This window comes from Manacus candei, unplaced genomic scaffold, assembly GCF_025592945.1.
Source record: "Manacus candei isolate 608988 ecotype Guabito, Panama unplaced genomic scaffold, ASM2559294v1 h1tg000065l, whole genome shotgun sequence".
Classification (NCBI taxonomy): Eukaryota; Metazoa; Chordata; class Aves; order Passeriformes; family Pipridae; genus Manacus; species Manacus candei.
Window position 1 is genome coordinate 4,675,515 of NW_026138113.1, and position 24,465 is coordinate 4,699,979.

The 24,465-nt window shown below is 36.5% G+C and overlaps 1 long non-coding RNA gene across 1 annotated transcript; it reads right to left on the reverse strand.

The window, feature by feature from the left end:
- Positions 1-4,396: 4,396 nt before the first annotated feature.
- LOC127479235 (uncharacterized) lies at positions 4,397-22,989 on the reverse strand. Its single transcript, XR_007907510.1, has 4 exons — positions 22,619-22,989; positions 21,217-21,308; positions 12,195-12,281; positions 4,397-5,079 (listed from the first exon to the last, which is right to left on the reverse strand). It is a non-coding gene; the product is annotated as an uncharacterized LOC127479235 (long non-coding RNA).
- Positions 22,990-24,465: the final 1,476 nt, after the last annotated feature.

Consider the following 24,465-nt stretch of genomic DNA (forward strand, 5'->3'; position numbering starts at 1 on the left):
AGAAAAAAATACTTTTTCCAAGAGTCATAGATTAAACTGGATCAAGAACAGGGGTTCTTGAATCTGTTATCCCTTTTAGCTCAGATTGTTAAACCTTTTCTTCTGAAATCACTCAGAGCTGTTCAGGTGTTGGGATCTGCTTATTCTGCTCTTCTGCAGCTCTGCTATTTCTATGCAAAGTGGTAGAATTTAAATGTATGACTTTCATCACTGCTGTCCATATATTGATCTTTGAAGTAATTTTTAATATTAGGTAACTGAAGATAACGGTCATAAAAGTCAGTAATACCACATAAAGTTACCCTCCTTGAGAAAAGACCTGCTCCACTAACAGACCCTGACAGACTCAATGGCACAGTTCTGTTAAGGAGCCCTCTCAGCGTTAGCATGCAAATGCCACCAAGAAATAAGAATTCTTTAATACAGACCTTCTTCTGCTTTATTGGTCCCATTAATGCCCACTCAGCATTCTCAGAAGCAATTGCTCAGGGAGCTGACTGAGCATGATGGGAGGGAGAGGGGGCACATCATGGTCCTGTGGCACTCAGGGGACAGCCCTTGTGTTGGATCCACACTGAGCACTTTCAGGGCCAAAACCTGTTTCAGAGGTTCACTACTTCTCCAAAGATACACTAGGTGGATCTGGGGCTAGACAGAAAACACATATTTTATGAACCTGGTGGTTGCTGCTGCCCAGACTACTCCTGTGTAATTGGGAGGATAATCTTAGCCAAATGAGGAAGATATTTGCATTTTGCAAATGACTGGCAATAGTCTAAACAAGAGATTAAGATGACTATAATTTCTTTGCTTCTTCACTAGAAACGACTCTGTTTATATTTACCAGAAATCTTCTATGTTAGCCTGTATTTCCAAGGGAAGCTGTTCTAGTATATGGATCAGATGTTTTACTTCCCTCCCCCAAAAATAATTTATGATGGAAACGGAATATTTCTTTTACTATTTCTATATAATGATGGGGAGACTGATAACTGTGAGGTTTTATCTGTACGAAGGAAAACTGTCAGTACTTGTTTGCTGCAAAAGATCTGAAATTGGAGCTGGTAACCTCAGTCTGGTGGTACATATACTCTGGAGGTTTATAAGGTAAAAATCTCCTCAATATGCAAAACTATGAGGTTTTCACCTGAACTACTGTTGTCCTGCTGTTCACAAGCTATAAATTAATAGACATTTACAAAGACTGTTTTTAAACCAAATAGATCATTACTTAAGATAACTGACATTAACATAATGAGGAAAAAAAATCCTAATTTGACTACAGAACTAACAGACATGAAGGAACAGAGATACGACAGGCAAAATGGAACTTGTGTCTATTTGTAACACACAAAACCCCACCATCTTCCTATCTTTATCAGTCATACAATTGTTGTCCCTTGGTTTTTGTGTTGTCAAAAGTTTTCAAATGCAAAAATGTAGAAGTCACAATAATTAAAGGAAATGCTGAAAGTTCATATCTGTGAAATTAAAATAAAAAAATAGGAAAAGGGAAAAAGAAAGGGAGGGAGGAAGGAAGGGAGGTAGGAAGGAAGGAAGTTTAAAACCTGGATGTTTAGACAGCCCTGCAAGCCCCCTTGTGACCTTACTCTGATATTTAACAAAACATTAATCTTCTTGCCAGCAATTATAAAGAATACAGTGATGTAGCTGGGGCTCAGTGAGTGAGTAATAGTAATTCCATTGTTCTCTTTTATTTATGCCTTGGCTGTACCAGGCAGATGAGGTAAGTTGGGGCTTTTTATATGTTATTATTCTGAACTGGCAATACATAAAGGCTGATTACACAAATATCTGTCTGTTTCTGAAGCACTGTTTCACACCTCCTTCCAGCTCATGATCAAAGCGTTTCAACATTTTATTATGAAATCATGAATTCCTCCTTAGTTTGCATATGAATTATAGCTTTTTAAAAAAAAACCCACAGTGGTGTACAACAGTGACAGTGCCTTTTGAACCAAGGAACAAAACAAGGTGTTACACATTACTTCTGGAAAGCACTGACTTGCTGATTAATTCTGTTTGCTGGAGCACAGTCCAACCTCCCTAGTGAATACATAAGCCTTGAGACTAAAGAAAATTTTTTTCTCTGAACTGGCCAGTGATTCTTTTTCACTTGTAAAGGAAAAAAAAAAAAAAAGCAGAGACCTATTTAGAAGTTGAGAAAATGCTGTCATGGAGCTGTAATTAAAACAAAACTAAAGGAGCTTCCATCTACTTTTCTGAAATGCAGTAGCTATACTAAAAATTGAAAATAATTGTTCAGTTAATAACATCCCACTGTACAAACCTTGCATTCTGAAAGTTTCTAAGTGTGTTCCACATATGTATATAAATCACACTGAAAGGATGGCCAAGGAGGTGGTGAAGCAGAGCTCCCTAAGCTATAAACAGGTGTCCTGCATCTACTTCTTAGGAGAACTGTTATATGGTATCTTTTATGACTCACACTTACTGCATTTTAAGGATCAAAAACCTCACGATGTTCAATCTTTCTACGTCAGAAAGAGGAGGGGTCAAGGTATCCACACCATTTTTTACCTTCTAAGAAACTTGCATTTCAAAGTCTCAGAATTGTGACTCAGGGATAAGGCTTCCACTTACTGTTATAAGAACAGCATCCAGTTGTTGATGCTTGTACTGAGATGCATGTTTCTGTACGACATATATATGTAATTGAATGCTCACAGTTGTTCTTTTACATACACCATGAACATACCATGTTTTCCTCACAGTAGTCTGAAAAAAAATTTAATATTTCTATTAAATATATTTATATTCTAAGGATTTTTCAAGTTTTCTTTATATAATGCAAATATGAACTGTGAACAAACTTATGAATAGAAATAACATTTTATTAGGGCTTACTGTCAGTGATTTGCAACTATTAATTTTGCTGAAAGTCATGCCATTTGTGTCACTTCAGTCAAATCAGGATTTGGTCCATAATTATTGACCTTTTTTATTTGTAATGACAACTTCTCCCTCTGTTCACTTCTCTGTATTGGCAGAGACAGATTCAGTTCATCTTTATCAATCTGATAATGTCACCAAATCAAAATTTAAGGTGAAAGGGTAAAGAGAAATTGCTTCTATGTTTCATTACCTGCCAAAAGAATAATCTAAACTCTGATTGCTGCACTTCCACACGGCTGTAGAGAGAAAGATCATGCAGCCAAGGCAACAGCCTAGCTGAGAACACTTGGTTTGTTAAAAGATTTTTCAGATCATTAGTAGGTGGCTGAAGTAATTAAACTTAATACAGCATTTGTTTTCTGAACAGCTAAAGGCTTAGCTTGTTACCCTGAGTAGTATTTTCCTCTTGGAGTAAACCCAGGAAGGTCATCCAAAAGCAGATTCAATTCCATGGCATCTAATGTGACCTGGCTCTGTATCACTGGTGGGACTGCAGGGGCTGTGAACACTCATACATTGTCCTTATATCAGCCACGTATTTCTTTTGCCAACCAACTCAATAAATTTGAAACATTCTGGAAAACTAACTACCATTTGAGATGTTCTCTGTGAAATAACTCTGAATATGCATCTTTGACCTTAGAATAATTTCTTAAGTACAGTCTAAGCTGGGTGGGTTTGGATTCTGCACATTAACATAACTGCATTTTTTATCCTAGCATATTTTAAAGCAGAACAGAACAGCATTGCAGTGTCTGAGATTAACACTCATGCTCTTATCAGTACAATTACATTTTTACAGAAATTAATGAATTAATACATAAAACCTACTTGTGTAGACTTAATAAAAGTGCCAGACCAAAGAAGAAGAGATCCCTGTCTGAATGTCAAACTTCAGAAAATAATCCATCTGGTTCTATTCACAGACAGACAGGCCACATCTCAGAGTACCTTGCAAAATCAATGCTCTCCATGCATGAGACACAAACTCACAAAGGCAAGAATTCAGAGTTGAGCCTTAAGCCCTGTTCATAATTTGTTTCATTGTTCCAGCACATATGAGATATGTAAGACCCCCAGCAGCTTTGAGGCTCCTGTTCTGTTCCTGCACAATAGGGGTGAGTTAAGGATTGCATTGTGTCCATATCCCCTCAGTTCTGGTGCCTTTGTAAGCTTTAAAGAAGATATTTAATGTTATATGAATGAGGTTTTATGATAATGCTGAAAAAACAAAATAATATTTGGGAAAAGTAATAAAATCCTCTCTCAAACTAAGATACATTAAAACTGGCTCAGTATATCATGCAACTCATTATGTGGGATTACACCATTCCTCTGAGCTATGAATTTACATAGTACTGGAAACCATAAGAGATAAGAAAAGGCACTTGTAGCCAATTCTGTAAGAAAGATATTTTTAATTTGAGAAAATATACTTTTGTAGGGTGGATACTCATATGCTCAACCTACTAAATGTCTACTTCAAAAATTAATTTTATGGAACAAAATTTATCAAAGCTAATATTATACAATTTGGTTTTGCTCATTTTTTACACTATTATCTTAATAATTATTTTGTAGCCTCATGAATCCCAGACTTTACCAGATAGATATTGCACTAGCTAGACTTTAATGGATTACAATTACAATTACTTTTAGAAACATCACAGTATCACCTGCACAGAACCCATTACCATGGAGTATTTAAAAAATATTAAATCCATACAGAAAAAAATATTGTAACTAGATGTGGTTTCAAAACAAGTTAAATTCAAAAGGCTTAGAAATCCTCATTCTTTACCTCTTCTGTACTTAATCTGTGAATGTATAGAACAAAAGAACCATCCTGTAAAATTTGTAAAAACAATACTTCTAATATTATCAATACAGAATTAAGCTGTAGGTTGCATAAAAATTTGGAGTGCATGTCGAGGTGCTCAAAATGAAAAAGGCTACCCAGGAACACAATGGTATTGTACTATGCTGATTTAATTAACATATTATACCATTTGTCATGTTGCTGGCCCCTGTAGCTTTGTATTCTCTGCCCAGAAATATCTGTTGGTTTTGCAGGTTAAGTAGAGATAAGATTGTTCACAGTTCTAGAGCTCAAGGTCAAGATGACTTCCATGTCACCTGAAACTGGAACATGTAGAGTATTTTAGTTAAGAAAGAGAAAAGAGCCACAATCTCAGCACAGCTGGTGGAAATCCTAGAGCCCACGTTATTTTAATTTCAGGATTCTGAATCATCAAGGCAAAAGCACTGTAATGAGCTCTTACTACCCAGAAGCAAAGTTGCAAGTAGTAATGGATTAAGAAAAATACCGAAGAAACATAAGGTAGAACATGTTCTCCTGGGAGTAAAACAACCTTCAGCTTCCTCAGGATAGGTAGATGCCACTCTGTAAGGGCTGTAGCTGCACTAAAGTTGGCTGAACTTCTAAGGAAAGCAGCTGTATTTTTCTTTTGAATACTCCTTCTGCCAGAACCCTGAGGGTACCCTTCTAACTCAGGAAAGTGGACAGGGAAAAACAAAGGAGGAGGACATAAACACTGGCTGATTAGCACGCATGCATCTTATCTTTAAATTTTCTGAGAAATGCTGCTGTTTCATTTCCTCTTGTCTCTCCAGCTGCACAGTTACTAAACTTCTGCTGAAGCAAATGAGGAAAAAAATGTTATTTTTGGGGTCTAACTTGGCATTCAACACTTGAGACTTCTGTTGTGTGAGGTAAGCTTAGCTTGCCTCACACTTGTTGCTGCCATATGGAATTTAGAGGAACCTCTGACTCTGGTTTCTTCTCTCTTTCATATTCTGATCCTACTATTTCCACTATCAACTGCGTTTAATGCACATTTCCAAACTGTGCTCCCTGCTGAAGCAGTATATCTGGGTCAACTTTAAATCAATCACTGTAACAGTCTCCCTGACAAACTTGTAACACCTTCACTTTCTAAAATGGAAGAATTAAGTAGCTCATGTGATTTTCTATTTTTCCCCAAATTTTCTCATTACTCTGACGGTTGTTAAATTTCTTGAATTCATTCATGTATTTTACATAGATGCTCAGTTTACACAGCCATTTTGCAATACAACTGAAAGATATGACTATTACTATGATTACAGAAGCATTTGATGACTTTGTAACTTTAAAACAAGCTGTTATGGTATGACCAATTTGTAATCTCAGGCAAGGATGGACAAAACCAAAAGGTAAAAAGCTCTCTCTTGGCAATCACCTCAGAGGCATGTAGAAAATCAAACACACACATACTCAAGAATTTTTTCCACTAGGAGTCTGAGGTTCTGCTCTTAGGCACACTTGGATCATCATTCACAGAACCCACAATTAAAGCATTTTTTCCCCCACATCCCCATAGTTTGAAAAAACTTGCATTCTCCAAACACAGCTGGTCACTCCCCCCTTTCCCCAGTGGGTTTCATCCCTTTTGCCCAACATATGAGGGATCTGGAACCCATTCTTAAAGTAATTTTAAACTACTTTTCCCACCTTCTGGATAATTTTGAAAGAAAAAAAAATGAGTAGTAGCTGAGTTACTCTACATTAGCCTAACCAGCTCTGGGATTATATCTCTCAAAACTTTTAACAAATTAACAAGCAAGCTCTGTTCAGATAAATAAGCACTTAAAATTGGGTACCATACTGATGGTGGTAAAAGGCACTGTATTAAGCAATAGCTGATGTAGGCCCTGTTCATGAAACTCTAGGCTAGAACAAGACCTACAAAGGTACTGAGGTGCCTCATTCCTGTCCAGTTCAATGAGATTCTCAAATCCTGCAGTCTGCACCTCGGAAGTATTTGCACAAAGGAAATGAGATGAAACTTGGGCTCCCATGAAACTTCATACCATCTTTGGTACAGAAATGGTCTGGCAAACACACAGAAAAGTTACCTGGCTGACAGAGGCAGGGAGGTGAGCACTGACTATGCAGCTCCTAAATCAGACACATGTTGCACTGCTGAGAGGAACAACTGTTAAATACTTTTAAAAGCTAGACTGTAAATGCACACAGCAAATGGCCATGGGATTAAGCCATATACGATTTTTAAAGATATCTTTTGTCTCTGTAGCATCTGTTCTCATTATGAACTCATTTTCTTATCTATGCTTGGGTCCATTTCTTAAATCTGAATACAGGACAAATATTTCCACTGGCTTAATGGGAGAATTGAGTCTGAAAATAATAATTTCAATATGGTTAATTCATCAGGAATATAAAAAATACATTTGCACAATTTTAGCACTTCTCTTTCAATGTAAATTTACATTACTTTGTAAATTATGCTTATATTTATCTATATATTCCAGCATCTTTAACAAATTAACAATAAGGAGTATCAGTGAAAAGCAAGTTATAACCACTTGAAATAAATTAAGATGCTATTTATATCTGATACACATTCTTCCCAGTCATGATGGGACTGATGTAAGACCATCACTTCAGTCAGATATGCCTGTCTCTCAGACATTTCCTTGCTCTCTCTTGCCAAAATCTATTGTTAACTGTTCATGAAAGGTCTTCCTAGAGACTGATACGTTGCACAGGGTCCTTAGCATGTCTCTTTATTCATGCTGAGATCATATCTCCTCATTTTCTAGCTCTTCTCCTCCAGGTTCTGTGCTGCAGTCCCTTCCTTTTTGAAGTTTCTATTTTCATAGATGACCATTACTTTCTTATATTTAATTCCTCCTAAGTGCTGTAATTTCCCAAATGTTTTTAATTCCATAAGCTGTTTCCTGTGATCTTCTCCAGACTACTTCTCAGCATGGTTTTCAGCTTTCTCTGGGGCTATATTTTTTTTTATCCACCTCTTCCTCTCCTCTCTTTTCCCTCAGCATACAACAGCACTGGCCTCCTTCAGCCATAGCTCATTTGTCTGTTTAGCATCTGTTTGTCATTCATACCCCTTGATGTTAGAACACTCATCTTTTTCATATTCTCATCTATAGCCCACTGTGAATACTTGCACAACGCTTTAGAGTCACCATAGAGCATTTAGTTCTATTTCTTCTAATAGGATATTTGCCTCCTTATCTTCAATGGTCTCCTTTTTCCCCGGGATTTTTTAATATAGTCACCACTATTTTAAATTTACTGTTTCCTGTAACTGATCTTTAATTAGAAAACTGTAATGGGACAGTGTATTTACAGAAGCCTCACTTGTCCAGATATAAGAATCTGCTCCCAAATGCAGAGTTTTTCAAAATGCAGGTCTTCCATTACTTTTATTACAGGTGAGGGAGCCCACTGAAAATGTCCTGATTCATCCTAATACTCAGAATTCACAAAACCCACAATTAAACTGGTATAACTTAATGAAAAAAATGCCCTAACTTTGTAGAATTTACTGTGGGTACAACCATTGCTAAAATTGGTATGTAGTGGGCATGCTCTTCTAAGCTTTCTCTCTTCTGTTTCTCTGTGCAGTTGTGAATCAATACAAGCTGAACAGGGTAAAATTTTTACACAGTGTTCTATCCTGAGGTTAAATGAGTTTTTTCCATTGCCCTGAAATTATTATAATCAGTATATATTCTTGAAAAAACCCTGAAGGCCATAATCATATATCAAGGCCCAGTTGTGACATGCAAATATACCCATTTTTTATATAACATAAGAAAGCTTGCAAGCTATGAATCTGAGCAATACAGTGGATACAAAACAGATGAGGAAAGCCCAAGGTAACAGTGAGATGATAATGGCTGGTGTAATAAGCAGTGCTACTGCACCTCAACTGCTTGGCTACGATTAAACTAATTTAATAACTGCTACCATGCTAAGAAAAGGCATAAATAGCAGAATGGTGGTTTATTGTCTGCTCTCTTCTGTAATTTACTCAGCACCAAAGTATTTATTAGAAACATATTTATTGTGTACTCACTTTTGGATGTGCCATATGTTCCTCTACTTATGATGTAATAATTTGTTTCGTTTTTTGCTTTTTTTTTTTTTCTTAAGTACTGTATAAAAAGACTAAAGCTGAAACTGGAAAAAGTCAGTAGATATCAGTGTTGAAAGTGAGATCCATTTCATAGGAAGACATTCATGCCTCTAACGAGAAGTTTGCTCTAATGAAATGAAGGAGATCAAAGATGATAGAAAGCAAAGCTATGTAATGAAACAGTGACTTAAGAAGCCTGGGACATTCATTTTATTTTCATTGTAAGATAGGTTACTTGCCTTACTGTTTGGTATTGTTTATTCTGGTGTCTGTACATGGTTTTGATTATATTAATTAGATTATTGGCCAAATTCTACTGCTGTAAATCAAAATTGCTCTTCTGACTCCAGTGAATGACAGTGACTTATACCAGCTGATGATCTACCCTTCAATGCCTCACAAATACAGGAAAAAGACTTTGCAAACCTTATACAAAGTTTGTTTGTTTGTGAAAATGTTACAATTTATTGCAGTTTTGCAAATGGATAGGATTTCTTGCTGTAAATACTTTAATTGCTATTATAAAACAAATTGAAATTTAATTAAAGATGAAAAAAAGCACAGTGGAAATTTTTAAAAGGACAAAACCAGCGAGAAACACTCCCAGATTTGAATGTCATTTCAACAGTAATCGGAACCAACATCTGAAATGTGTTACATAATTTTAAACATATACTAAAAATTATTTTCTTCCAGCTTAGAGCAAGTGCAGACTCAAGAGCTGTTCCAAAGCTTTCAGTTATTTTCCCCCTCAATCTCTAGACGTAAACAAACAAGAATGCTAATTAAAAATGTTACTTCAGGCAATAATCTTGTCAAAGTAGTTAAAGAGGGTTAGACTCAATCATCAGAAGGTAGGGTAACTTCTAGAGAAAGCATACATCATGAAAACACAGTGCATTTATTCAAGCAGTCCTCTAACAGTTTGGATCCAGTGCCATGGACATTATTGAAAAATATAACTTTTGCTCTTAATGAGACAATCAAATATGTGTTTGCTTCTTTTAATGTATATAATGAACATGACACTGTTCCAAAATGCATTTATGATACTAAATAACTGGGCAGGTTTTATCAGAGATTGTTGTACTCTTAATTCCTTAAATTTTCCTTGTTTCTCAGAGGTTGTTACCACTGGCACCACGTGTTGTTTCTCCACCATGGCTGCAGTTTTACTGGGGCTTATGAAGTGTTCTGTACAAAAGGGAAAAGGTAAACCTGATTTCTAAAAGGGTGTCAGACTACTTTGTGCAGGCACAGACAACATGTGGGTTCTTTGAAACAAGGAATGTAAACTCAACAGTTTTACCTGGAAAGTGTTTTCAAATGTGTCCGAAATGGCAAGAACTTGAATGCCTCTTGAATGAAAGAAAGCTCCAATGAAGATGGAACACCCTCTCATGCCAACACACTGAGACTATTGAGTCCTCCATGAAAATCAGTAAAATCCCTGGGAAATTGGCCACTCTATTCCAATGGCACTCACTGGCCCTCCCTGTCTAAGGTAACAACCTCCAAAGCAGAGCCTACGTGTCACAGTCAGTAACATGCTGAGGATTTCTAGAGACAGTGCGGCTCAACATGCAAGTTCAAATGAATTTATGTTCTGTAATTTATGCCTTTCTTTTTAAGACATCATGTCCTCATGTTTTTCCAAGAATAGATGTATAACTTAGTCTTTTGGGCACTGATCCATTTTACACATTTCCTGATCTGCCCTTTTGTTACTGGAAAACTTATTCCGGGATGAAAACTCAGCTTGTGTAAGAAATAAAATCAATTCAATTGAACATAGATGGTGGTTGGACAAACTGTGCATACTGTCTTATGCTCAAATGTTGACATTTATCAATATTATTTAGAAGCATCCAAACAAACTCCTTCTAGAGGACCAAATTTCTAATGGGTATATTTATGTAACACTTGCATTGAACTTAGAACAGCCTGCACTCTGTATAATGTTTCAAATAGGAGTGCTAAAATGGTGCATTTCTTTCCCATTGAACAAAGATTTTATGTTTCTGGCAATGGTTTTGTAAGATAATGTACTTGTTAGCCAAAAAAACCACTCAGAAAATAACCCTAATCCTACTTTGATGTACAAATGTAACAACAGAGCTCTTTAGGAATGGATACAACCCATCTTATTTTTACACATTATATTCTTTTTTCCTAATGTCAAAGATGCTTATCTAAGTGAAGGGTTTCTCCACAGATTACGTTTCCCTATTTTTTTTCTAGGCTACCCTCAAGATGAATGAACTTTATCTTTTCAGGAAGTTAAATTTTTTATTTAAAATGTGAGATCTTGTTGAGTCCCAGGGTTAAGTGCATGGTTTCAAAGCCGATATGCTTTCAACATATGGCTCTCTTATTTCTAGCTATATTTAACATTCTTTTATCTTGAAACATTTTACTCAATTTCTCAAACATTCTTTTATCTTGAAACATTTTACTTAATTTCTCAGAAATGCCATTTGTTTAAAAATTTTTTTTTTTTTTTGAGAATCAGGTCTCCAGCAGGACTATCTCTTTCCTCTATTTATTTGCAGGACACAATCCTGGCAACAATTTAACTCCAGCAAGTTGGAGAAATTCCACCTGGACTAAGTGTCCCACAGTCAAACTGGCTGTGTGTTCCAGAAGATGGTTCCCTAGCAGATGACAGCTGAGAGTATGTTGCATTTCTCCTTGCATGAAGGGAAATATAATCAGTTATGCAGGAATTTTACATAGGTAAATGGGCCTAAATTATTCTGCTTTGTGCTTGACCTTGCCCTCAGAGTGCTTTACACTGCCAGTCTTGACTGGTCAGATGGGGACTCCTACTGAATCTGTCAACAGTGCACTACATTCTAGACTATATACATTTCATTAATAAACCACTCCCAGACATTCCCCTGTTAAATATTTCTGTTGAGGGATCAGGACCTATGAGATACAAAATCTAAATCAATAGAAAGTACTTCAGTGTTTCATAATTACTCAGAAGAGAAATGCTAAAACATCTTTTTGGGAACCACGCTACTTCCAATATCATCAGGAAAGAACCATGGATAAAGAGGAAGCATTTTGAAGCTACAATAATGCAAACATGAACAAAGCTGATTTTGTGATAAGCAGCACCATTTCATTAATTAAAGAGTTCTGTTAAGCAATCAGGATAAGGTTCTCCCTTAAGAAAAAGGAATGCTTCTTGCAATACCTTGCACTAGGTACATATTAATGGTATTACACAGCAAGATAGGGCTGTTAAAATTATAAGAAACAACTCTTGAAGATACTTACAATTAGGATACTCTTTAAAAAGCAGAATCGAGTGCCACATCTTTCTTATCCCCTGAGTCTCACATTCCACCAGTTCTGTCCATATACCTGTACAAGAGTAAAAGGGAATGGTTTAAGGTTTTAATGAAAAAGCAGTCACATGGATGTGGCAATATCCTCCCCACTTGCAGATTCTGGGTGAACAGTCTAACCACCTTCTAGATACGTTCTGCATCAATTTCCTCAACTTCTCCTATTAACTTTTTAATATAGAGTTTCTACAATTATGCAGAGATAACATAGAATTATTGCAGAAATATTTCTACAATATTGTAGAAATATTTACAGCAGCCAAACGTGCTTTAACATAAGAGGGGATAATCCCAACATTGTGTATTCTATTACAGAGGCAACTGTCTTAGACCAATCACTGTAATCTGGATGCAATTATATTTTTTCCAGGAACCTAAAAGCATTGTATGAACCTTTCTGTTTTTAACAGGATATTTTTCTGACAGAAAACATTTTTTTCTCAAATGTTTCTTAATATTGCACTACAAAACATAGATTTGTTGCAAGAAAAGGCAGCTAAAACAAATTATCTGTTAAATTGCACTGCACAGCCCCTGCCTTCCTGTAATGTTCCACTGGATTTAACAGAAATAATCTACTGGAGAACCACTACTCAGCATGAATAATTGTGAGACTCTGTCTGCCATATATATCTATCATGATCATCTAAGATATCTATATTCCACTATAGCTTCTTACACAATATTCAAACTGTGGAAAACAGCACAAAACCTTACATCAGCTACAGATTAACAGCTAAGACTGATTTTCTGGTACCACTAGGTCTACTACATTCAAGTACCTTAAAAAATGATAATAATAACTTTTAAAATTACAAATATAAGTCTAACAAAGGCTACAACGGCATAAAGAACAATAATGACAAACTACTGTGATGACAGTTCAAAAGGGATATAATTTATCTGTGAGATTTAAGTATGTGCTGCTAATACTTTTATTAAATGGTAAACCTATACGTTGGAGATTTCTGATCATGACATATATTGGAATTTACATTAAGGAGAGATGGCTACTCATAGACATCACTATTTATAAATTATATCTCTTTTTATGTAATGTATACTCCATCAGAATTATTTAAAAGAGTGCTGATATTGAGAAATGAGTATTGATTAAAAGACAAAAACAATCCCCAAGAAAATTAAGCATTGAAATCAGACAAAAATATTAAATAAAAGAATGAGCAGTACCCGTAACTTGGAGTACCACTTCCTAAGAAACACATACAGTAGCAAAATCTATTTTAATTGCATATGGGGACTTTGCCTGGATTATGCCCAGGCACATGACAAACCACTACCAAGTCCCCTGTTGGGAGTAAAGGACAAAAAGGGCTTTTACTTGGCTTGTTGCCACTTTTCTCAGGAACAATAAGTCAGTCACTAGTCACAAAACAAGAGTCCTCTGCATCAAGCCAGCCACCCCCCAGGGAGGCTCTGGCTGGCAGCAGTTCCAGGCAGCTCCATCTTCCCAGTGCCCAGTGCTGGGGGCTGCCAACCCCTCTCCTTGGCACCAACTAAACGGGACTCCCCAGTCGTCCCCTCTTTTTACAACTCTTCCTCCTTGCTGTGGCTCACAATCTTTTTAAAAGTTATGGCATAGCAAAGAGGGGCTGCTTAAGACTCCAAGTCATGAAATATTCTCCTGATTATGGAGTAGTCATATGTTATACTTCCAAATGGTACAAGCTTTCATTGCCCCTGGTAAGAGCAATATGTACAAGCCTATTGCATCATGAGTAGGCACAGAGTAATCAATGGTTAACTGACTAAATAAAGGACCAAAACCATCACTGGGGCCCAAGCAAGGATCATGGTAAAGGATCTGGAAGACTTCTAATTCCTTAAAACCTAGAAGGTTTAGAGGTCATATGAAAAGCAAGTTTCATAGTTTTTTTAATCACTCAACTAGTGCTTTTTTAACTAATACTTTCTCAACTAATAAGTTTTTAGGCATCTTTACAGACAAGTGAAGGATTTAAACAATTCAGTGTCTCTTGCCATCATAATACCATACATACTTAGCCTCCCTGCACCTTCTGAATTCTTAATTTGATGACACTATTGGTCAAAATGACATTTTATTTCCCCAAGAATCACACAAAGGCTGAGCTAATGCCTAATAAGGAGGGTTCATTAGGACATTATTCAGTATTTTGTATGCTTGTGCTGGAACCCGTTTTTCCATTTTCCAGTGCAAATCTAAATATTTTTTACATTGGAATAGAGAATCTTCTCTGTGGCTTGATGTTCTATATGAATACTCTTCCATTAATTTTTTGTAAGTTTTCAACTAATCTCAGCACAATCATATTTGCTTTTCTTAGAGCACAGTATCGGTTTTAGATCTTTCAAGATTTGTAGGAGTTCTCCAACAAATTTAGTAACATCACCTTAGCAGAAGATAAAAAAAAAAGAAAATTATTATATGACTTCTAGATACATAGGAAATAACATATCAAGACCATAACAATTCAAATGTTTATACTTTACCTATTTTTATAATAATATAGCACATTTTTCCACATTTTTTATTGCCACTGCACAATGAGAAAACAGCTGAATTGTACTACCTATACTTTCCCTCAGGATTATGACTGAAATGTTTATAAATAGTCAATTCACATTTTTAAAAGTGCCTTGAAGATGCAATGCACCATGCACTAGCTAGCAGAATGAACACTGGTTTATATTTGTAATCCTACCTAGAACATCTTTTCATTGGTTTCAGGTCAGAAAAGATGCTACATGCAGTATTTTCACAACTACAAGAAAAAGATAATAAAAAAGCTGTGGGTTGAATTTCTCTGCTGTAGTTAATAACATACACAACAATATAAGTCATGTTAACTCCTTTAAACAACTTTGATCCCACCATTGTGTTTCTTGTTTCAAAGCATAAACAACAATTTCAACATCAATAATAAAATGTAAAAAAAAAAAAAAAGTTAAGGATAAAACCAGACATTCCAGGTGCTAAGTCTTTAATGGAAAGAAGGATGAAGAACCAAAGAAAAGCACCCCCCCCATTACACAAATACCTCTGCCTGGTAAATTGTTTTTCACATAGCTTCATTCTTTGGAAATGAATCAGTTCCAGGTCTTATGAAGAAATGTTAATGCAACATATCTTAAATATGTGCATTTCATTGTTTTTGTAATAACATGTCCTGGCTCTGAAAACAACACTGTGCCCAAATAAATATGAGCAATTTTTTAGGGTTACTTTTTGAGAACTTCCTTTTGTCAGTTTCTCTGATTTTTTTTTTCTTTAAATGGTGTCCAACCCCCAAGGCAACCTTAATAAAGACAGTGAAATTATACAGGTGGAAAGGACAAAAATGCAGCCTCTGGATTTCAAATAGTGACAACATTGGTCTCACCATTAAGCCTGACACAAGAACCTTTTAATTTAAATGTAATCTCCAAAAGACCAAATTACCAGCAACATGTTCTCATTAATTCCTGTAAGGGATGCTCAAGCTTTGACCCCTTATTGTTCTCCTTATCGAGAAGAGGCTGAGTCATAGTATTAATAAGCCATCACTCATTTAAGTGGTCATTCACTGCTGGGCGGGGAAAAGATAGGCTCATCCTTTTGAAGTGGGAATGGGCAAGCAAGGCTGCTGTAATAGGCTGTGATTATTTTCACTATGAATGCTCTCCCAGCTTTCAAAAATTAAAAGGAGCACTCATTTTCCTGCTTGAGTATTTCTCACACTGGCAAAAAAATGAACACTTTGAAATGTAAATGATTTAATCTTTGCAAACCCCTGCTTCAGAGGGAGGTACAGCTTCATTTACAAAATGAAGACATTTTAGGAAATGATTATCATTGTAAAATTGAGGTCAGCAGGGAGTCTGAGTTCAAACTCTTAGAATATCAGCAGTGTAACAAGTTTGATCTTCCTTACTGCATTGCTTGCATTTGCTTCTCTGGGTTCCAGCAGAGAGCCATTGTCAGTTGGAACTTGTTCCCATTCGTTTCCCTTGGTTAAATAAAATAGTTATGCTTATTATTTAGAGTTAGTCAGTCCAATAAAATTCAGGACAAGGCTAAAAATAAAAAAGGGAAGTCGAAACTTATTTTGATTGATGTATACAGTCTATGTGCATATTCAACTTAGAACATTTAAAGGTTGACAGCACTGAAGACAATTTTTTTTTTTTTAAATGCTTAGTTCAGGCAATAGCACTGGGTAGAGTTACTATACTGTCCTACCAAGGTTTGGGAAGGAGACCACCCATAATGGTGAGAGAATATTTCATTTAAAATTTAAACATTAAGTCCTTAATCTCTCTTCTGTGACTTCCAAATAGAATGACAATTATTGTTGGTGGCAGTATAGGGTTTTATGGCATCAGTCAGGCTTATTATGAATGGTGGAGATGATAAATTTGTATAACAAAGTCCAAATGATAACAGCTGCCATATGACAACAGCCATTATGGAGAGCTTCCCTGCCCTGATGGGCATTTCAGCTGAAAATGCTGGAAATCTATCAGAAACAAGGATGAATCTGTGTGAAACAGAACACACAAGTGAGGAGTTACAGTATGTTATTGGTGATACTATGATATAAGCTCATCATCATTTAATCAGTGTCATATAATAATTTTCAGTGGAGTTACTTATCTCTACACCATTCCTGAAGAGTCATTTTTGTCTCCCAGCCTGATACACTGAAAAGTATGTCTTAAAATTAAAATGTCAAAATGCCATTTTGCTTACAAAGATCCTTGATGCACCCTTGAAGTTTCACTAAAAGCCCCTTCAATAGGATAGATGAAAGTCTATATTACTGTGTGCAAGAAATACACCCTCATATCTACAACATACAAGAGAAAAACACCACATTAGGCAAAACTCAGTATCTGTCCAATATCTTGTAAAAGGGTAGGAAAGAATGAAGGGCTGTTTGTATTCAAGTTAATGTGATACAGTTTGAAATAAGGCTAAAAGCTGGGTAGCCAAACCTGCAGGATGCTTACCCAAACCAACCTTATGGAGATTTATCTTTACTAATGATGAAAAGCAAAATATTGGCAGTGTTTTTTAATATTCCTCAAAAAGAGAAGAAAAAATGTTTCTACAAACAAAACCACACAATTTTTCAAAACGTTGAAAATGTTGAAAAAACATGTTATAACATTTGAAAAAAGATAAAAGAGAAAGTCTAAACAACATCCATCACATAGCCAGTCTCATTGCTTACTGCTTTTTCTGGTTTGAGCAGGTGTTTTGTTTGTGTGCACTGGAGTGTGAGGCAGCTGTTCTCTCCGAGGTATGAAGGGCTCCATTATAAGCACCACTCCGCTCCCCTTCCAAGGCAAGTCTGCAAGCTGGGCAGTTGCCACAGTGGAGGAAAGCTCCACACCCTTGCCTTCGGGCAGGACTTCTTTTTCTTAGTGGCACTATATACCTGACAAGTCCTGCAGGTGCAAAATGAAGGAGTGTGACCAGCAATAAACGTGAGCAAAAGCCATGCAGAGTAAACTGAGGTTTCAATGCACATGGTCAAGTGTGTCTTGCTGACTCCTGGAAACTTTACATGAGTTTTGGATGGCACTGGCCTGAAAGACAGCTGTTTAGCAGAAGACTGAGTTTTGGTCAATATTACTCTTTTAATTATTTAAAGGTGGATATAAAGTTTTAAACTTGATGCTTGTAACAGAAGTCAGACTGTGAGAGGGTCTAAAGCTGAACGAACCTAAAGTTTAGAATAGATATGTTTTGATGAACTGATACTGTAACAGATAATGAAAAGCTATAACAGATTGGGAACTCCCTGGGGCAAAGACAACTCATTCATTTGTACAAAAACATCAACACACTGCATGTTGGGTAATAAGTAAGATATTCCTCAGCCTTCTCCCATCTCATACCCTTCAGGAGAGGGGCCAGAGTACAAGAGGGAGCAGGATTCAATGGAATCAACCTTCCCTGAGCTACAACTGAAATCCAGGAAATTCACATTGATTCTGAGATCTGAATTTTTATTAACTCTGTCCTATTGCAAACAATACTTAATATTGTGGCTCCCAGTTACTTTTCTCAGTTGAGAAAGTTCAGATCAAAGGTAGGAGCATGAACACTGCAAGCCCCTTTAAACTCGGGGCAATAGGTACCAATGACACTATTGGATAATGCTTCTTTAGCTCCACATTCTGGGCAAACAATGCAATATTTTACACAACATTTTTGGAGAAGTTGAAATCAAGTCTGTATGACAACTTCAGAAATTATGAAATAGGAAGCTTAGCTACTCACCTAGAACTCTTTAGGAATGATCTGCTTTGAACTTCTTAACAAATACTGTGCTTTGTCATTAACTCATTACCTCTGAAGTTCCCACGAACTGCTCCCAAGTAATTTTCTTAATATTCTCTTCAGTGACAGATATTTTAGACATTAAATCTATTTTTCATGTTAGCCTAATGATCAAGAAGGCTGATGTAATCCACTGAGGGAACATATATTCTAGTTTTCATTCATGCTTTAGAGTATTGTCACAGTTCAGCACAAAGGAATAATCTGATTGTTTCTCATAAAGCAAGAACAAATCATGATTGAAGGATTTCTTCTATTTAAAGCTATGCTTTGCAAAGCCTATTGAACTTGTTAGAAGAGTCATCTCCGATGGGTACACTAACTACACAAAGCTGCTGCACAGTTGCCATTCAAGGGCTAATTTAGTACCAAAAGGCCAATATTGCCGACTTGCAGATTACAAATATCACGAGATATTTATTTATTTATATTTAAATCAGGATAAAGGATGAAGAGAACTTTCAGTAGATCCACTTACAGTTAAAATGAGTGCAAGTTTGAATTACTTCTTTATGGTCTGGTACAGCTGGGATTTGAAAGAGTTGCCGCCAGAATGATGCAAGGCATTTGCTTTTGACAAAGTAACGCAAAATTTGTGCAAGTGGGTGAAAGAGCATTAGGTTATATCACCTTGTAGGTCAGCTGAAAAATACGATATGTATTCTGATTATGAGAAAACAGAGTGAAAGGCAGAAAACAGGTGCTGAGGGATTGAGTTTGTGGGTGCCGTGGGGCCGATGGCAGCGCCGAGCCCAGGCTGCCCCTGCTATCCCCCTGGGCCCGGCTCTGAGACCAGCAGGGACTGCTCTCATGGGTTTGACCTCCGGGCAAAGATAACTCTTTCATACCCCCTGTTCCACTTTTCCACTTTGTATCCAAGTCCTCTGCTGTAAAATGTAAAACCAGCACATAGAGCATACTGCTTTGGAGGTCTGCCACTTGCATTCAGGCAACCATTTGTACTTTTGCAGGCGTAATCAATCTCCTGTTGCTATCAGCAGGGAGTGGGGCTTTGCTGCTTTATGGCTTAAAAGTAGTTTTGTGCAAATTCTACTTCCCTCCCCCCTCCCTTTAGCTCCACTACTCACAGGATTTCCAGGGACATGGGCTAGAGCTGAGAAAAGAAGCTTGTTTGATTTAAGCACAGAGGGGTTTTTTGTGTGTGTGTTTATATTTTCTCTGCATCTATTAAGGGGTGAGGGGGAGAGACTTCATTTATATGTTAATATTAGCCGGCACCCTGACTAAACTGACAGAACTATTTCATGGGAAGCTGACAAATTTTGTCAGCTAGGCTATCTTTCCACATCTCAATAGTGGCAATAATCTTGATTAGCAAAACAATTGGGGGCCAAAGAAGTCCTGCTGCTCCAAAGACCCTCTTCTCAGGTTACAGTTTGTTAATGTGATGAATCCAGAGAGTCCTTCAAGCTTGAAAAAATTCCCCAAAGCAGCTGAATTTAGGCAAATGAAGGGAACCATTTTGGAGGCTGGACAAAAGGGGTTAATTTGATCGACCATGTCTCCATAGTCTTATAACAATCATTTACTTAACAAGCATATAGAGAGTCATTCCATGGAAACTGGTGGAGTTAACAGAGGAAGTTCGAATAGAATATCTGTTTATCCCAGATGTGTGGGAATTTTAGCCAAAAAACACCACCACATAATTGCTGCCTGTGGTATTGATTCCTACACAGAAACAAGAGCAGAACTAAAGGGCTCTGAGCACGTTATGAAGGCCTCGGCTACGAAGCAGTACAAGCTTCCATTTTTATTAGCTTGTTGCATTGCTAATAAAACAATTAGAAATTAACCCTTTCAGGGGAACTAAATGAACTAAAAAGGTTTGTGCAGTCCTATTTTCAGCGTGATTTAAGACACCTATTTCTGTTTGCAAAAATAAGTTTTTTGTAATATTTTTGACACATATTGATACATCTTCACGCCATTTATTGCATTATCACATAATGAGCCATGATCTGAATTACATTTATGCAGCTCAAATCGGCTGTGTTTATTCTAGTGCAATTATGCTGCATTTGTTTTAAAAACAGAACCAAATAGTTACTAGAATTGTAAGTACATGGAAGTCTGCTTGGTCCAGGTCAGCATAAATATATAATCACAATATAACATAGCCATCTTGTTTTTGTGCCTTCTCTCCCACTTATTTATGCACGTAATTAATTTATAAATCTGTCAAAAGTTGATCTAAAATAGCTATTAATCATGAGAGAGTTTCTGTTTAAGTCCCTGTTTGATGGTTGATGAAATTTGCAGACTTGCATTGAAAAGTTTACAATAAAAAGTATTAAATAAAACTTCATCTAAAGTAGCACATAAAACTTAATCTCTTTTCACACAGTTGTTCCCCCACCCCATCCCCGACATTTTTGGAGTAATTTTTTATTGTGTTACTGAAATAAAAATTACTATTTATATCATATTTTGTAAGACAAAGGGGTTTCACCCAGTATGTACACACTGGTGAATATTAGTTTAAATGTACATTTTGCCAGACATCAAATACAGGGTTCTTAAAAAATGCTGATCTGTCTTCAATGAGTTTCAGAACCAAACTTATACATTATGCAAATATGAAAGAGTGACCACTTACCACGAAAAATGAGAGGAGGAGGAACTCTGGCATTTTTACTTCTTGTTTTGCACATCAGTGGTGCTATACAGACCACTTAGCAGGAACCCGCCCTTTAAAAGATGCCAGTTATGATTAGGAAGATTTTGATAAAGTCATCAAACTCTCTTTACACTTCAAACTATTTTCTTGATAAGTTAGAATCTATGATGAAAGTCTCCAACTGCATTAACTTTAATGTGAGTAAGTAATTTTTTTTTTTCAATTTCCCTCAAATTTGTGATAGGACGTGAATAGGAACATGTTTTTAAGATTGATTACTTCAAGATAAATACGACAGGAAAATTTATCCAAACAGATTTGTCCATACTCTTTCACAGTGACAACAGTCAGGAAAAAGAGTATGCAAGATTTCCACCCATAAAGAACCTCCAACACTTACACTATCACAGATTAATGCTTATTTATGTTGAATGTCTGATATCTGAACCATAGCATCAGAAGTTCCTCACTCTCCTTCAAGTCAGTGGAGAGCCTTTAAAGATCAGATAATACAGATTACTCAGAAAAACTCTAATGGCAGGAGAAATTTTGCCTGAGCTGAAAGGTTTACCAATAACGTGACACACTTTGAGCCAACGAAGCAGACTCACAGGAGTGTGTGCCACCCTCTATTTGTTTGAAAACTCTGCACACAGCCTCTATTTTTTTCAGCATTCTGTGCTTCTAGATGTTCAAAACTGGATTAATTTTTTTAGGAAGCTGAGGTGCTCTGTTTTATACCATCTCTCACATGCTATTGTAGTGAAAAAGAAAAGGAAAACACACTATATGACTAACATCAAACTGTTACATGTTCATTAAGGATCTCATATTTTTATCATATAGATCTCTACCTCTACGTAAATATCCATCTTATAACCTCTTTATTTAAGGCTGCTTTTAACAATGGCACACACTGCAGTGACAGTACCAGCAGAGAAGCTGTGTAGCCCTCATGCCATGAGGCTGATAAGGAACTCAATCTACCAATGATAAGTAAGATTTTTTTTTTTAACTTTCATTTGTTCAACCTTTCAGAACAGCAGACAGCATCTAAAACTGAAGTCTTAACCCAAACAAAAGTTTTCTTATGGCATCATGCTTGGTTTGTTTGTTTTTAGGTACAAACTTTCGAACAACTCCTGAGCCTGGAATCTTTTGTACAACTCGAGCGGATCAAACGTGTGATCCTGCCTGTGCACAGTTCAAGACTCTAGCAATGACTCTGAGGCAGGCTTGGAAGCTCTCACTGGCAGAAGGACTTCCACCCCTACAGCCAGTGGCACAGACAGTCCAAGGAAAGGCAAAGTGCTCCAGATTTTGTGACCAGGCTGAAGTGCCCTCTCTGAGGAACCCTGGAGGAGGGAAAGGTGGAGACAACCTGGAGATGGCACAGTGCCTTTGGGTTCATTTCCTCACCAGTTCCTTGTGATACAAGATATTTCCTTACAAATGTTTGATGATATTTACACAGTGATTTCAGACAATGACTGGCCATAGCTCATTTCAAGTGACATAATTGTTCAAGTGACAGTACAGATTCTCTACTTGAATCATTGCTGTTGAGAGAGACAGACAGCATTCCCATTTAGGCTTTGTTTAGGCAGAATATCCAAAGCTTCCGGCTGTAAAAAGGTAGAACTAATAGGTACTAATACTGCTCTGAGCTAATATTTCCCCCTTCTGACGTGATTCCAAAAAGATCATAAGTGAAGAAGAAACTGCCAATAAACATGCTTTGCACAATTTTAAGGAAAACAGCTTTGGTCTGATTCCAGTTATCGTCAGCAGGATGAACACAGAGGGTAACATTTAGTTATAGATTAATAATCCAAGTACAAATAGTTCTGAACAAATAAGAAAAACATAAACTCACAATATTAAGCAAACCACAGGACAAAGATCACTCTAAATTCTCAGAGCTATATTATTTTTAAGTGGGGAAACAAACCATACAGAAGTCATTGAACTCTGTGATGTCAATACCAAGGTGAACCAGCCCAAATGATACATTGAACAAAGAGTTATGAAATGTAAAATCCAAGTAAAGCAGATGGAGTTTACATGAACAACAGTGAACTTACTGAACCAGAAAATGGACATTTTTTCAAAAGTTCTCAAACTCCTTTGAGAGAGAATATAATGCCAAATTACACATCAAATAATCAAGAAGGTTATGTTAGTAATATGTTATATGTTAGTGCCACTGAAATCAATTTGAATGACATAATCCTCTGCTTGCAAGACTTTACCTAAAAGAAGTAACTGACTGTTCACTTGTCTATGAGTAAATGAAGAAAAAAAGAGACAGAAGGATTTCTTTCACCAGGAAAACAGTAACATGTTTCTCTGGAGAGGCAAATGTTGAACTATCGCACAAATTGCAACTCACCTAACACAGTCTGGTTTTGCACTGTGTTTTTCAACTGCTCATCCTGTAGCTCATGCATCATTACCACTGAAGAATTATTCTAAGAAAGTTAAATGTTGTACAGGCCAGAACTAACACGTAAAACCTGCTCCCCCACTCTTCAGTGAAGAACCAGAGATAAATATGTGTTGAGAGTCGAATTTTTCCATGAAATTTGCATTAATACTTGGACAATAATTCTATTCTATCACTGGACTAGGGCATAAACAATTTTCTGTCACCCATTGACAACAGCAGAACAGTCATCTGCCTATCATTGTACTAGAACCATTTTGTCAGAAAAGGTTGTTAGATATCACACAATGAATGCTATCAAATTGGCTATTATCTATCCACCCCAGACAATCTTCAGACTGTGTTTCTCCTCTGAAAATTAAAAGATACAATATTGTGGATCTCAGGTCACTGGCACATGAAAGCATTCCCATTATATCAGGGTTTATTTATAAATAATGCTTCCTGCAAATTCATCCGTTCCTACTCCAACATGGATCTGTTCAAAATAATCCTTACTGCAGATCAGAAAAACCCCCAACATGTTATGATTGATACACTTATATCATAAAACCAAACAATTTTTTTGCTCTGAATTTATACACAGATACTGTGTATAAACTGTTACAGTTTACTTCAGATCTTTCCTCAGATGTTACCTAATAATATTTTATGTAGGTGAAGTGTCACAGAAATGGCTATACCCCTAGTGAAATATAAACTCTGGACTTGCACAATTGTGCATCCTCTTTAACAAAAGCAACTTAGTCACATTTCCAGCTGCCTTTCTTTATGAATATATT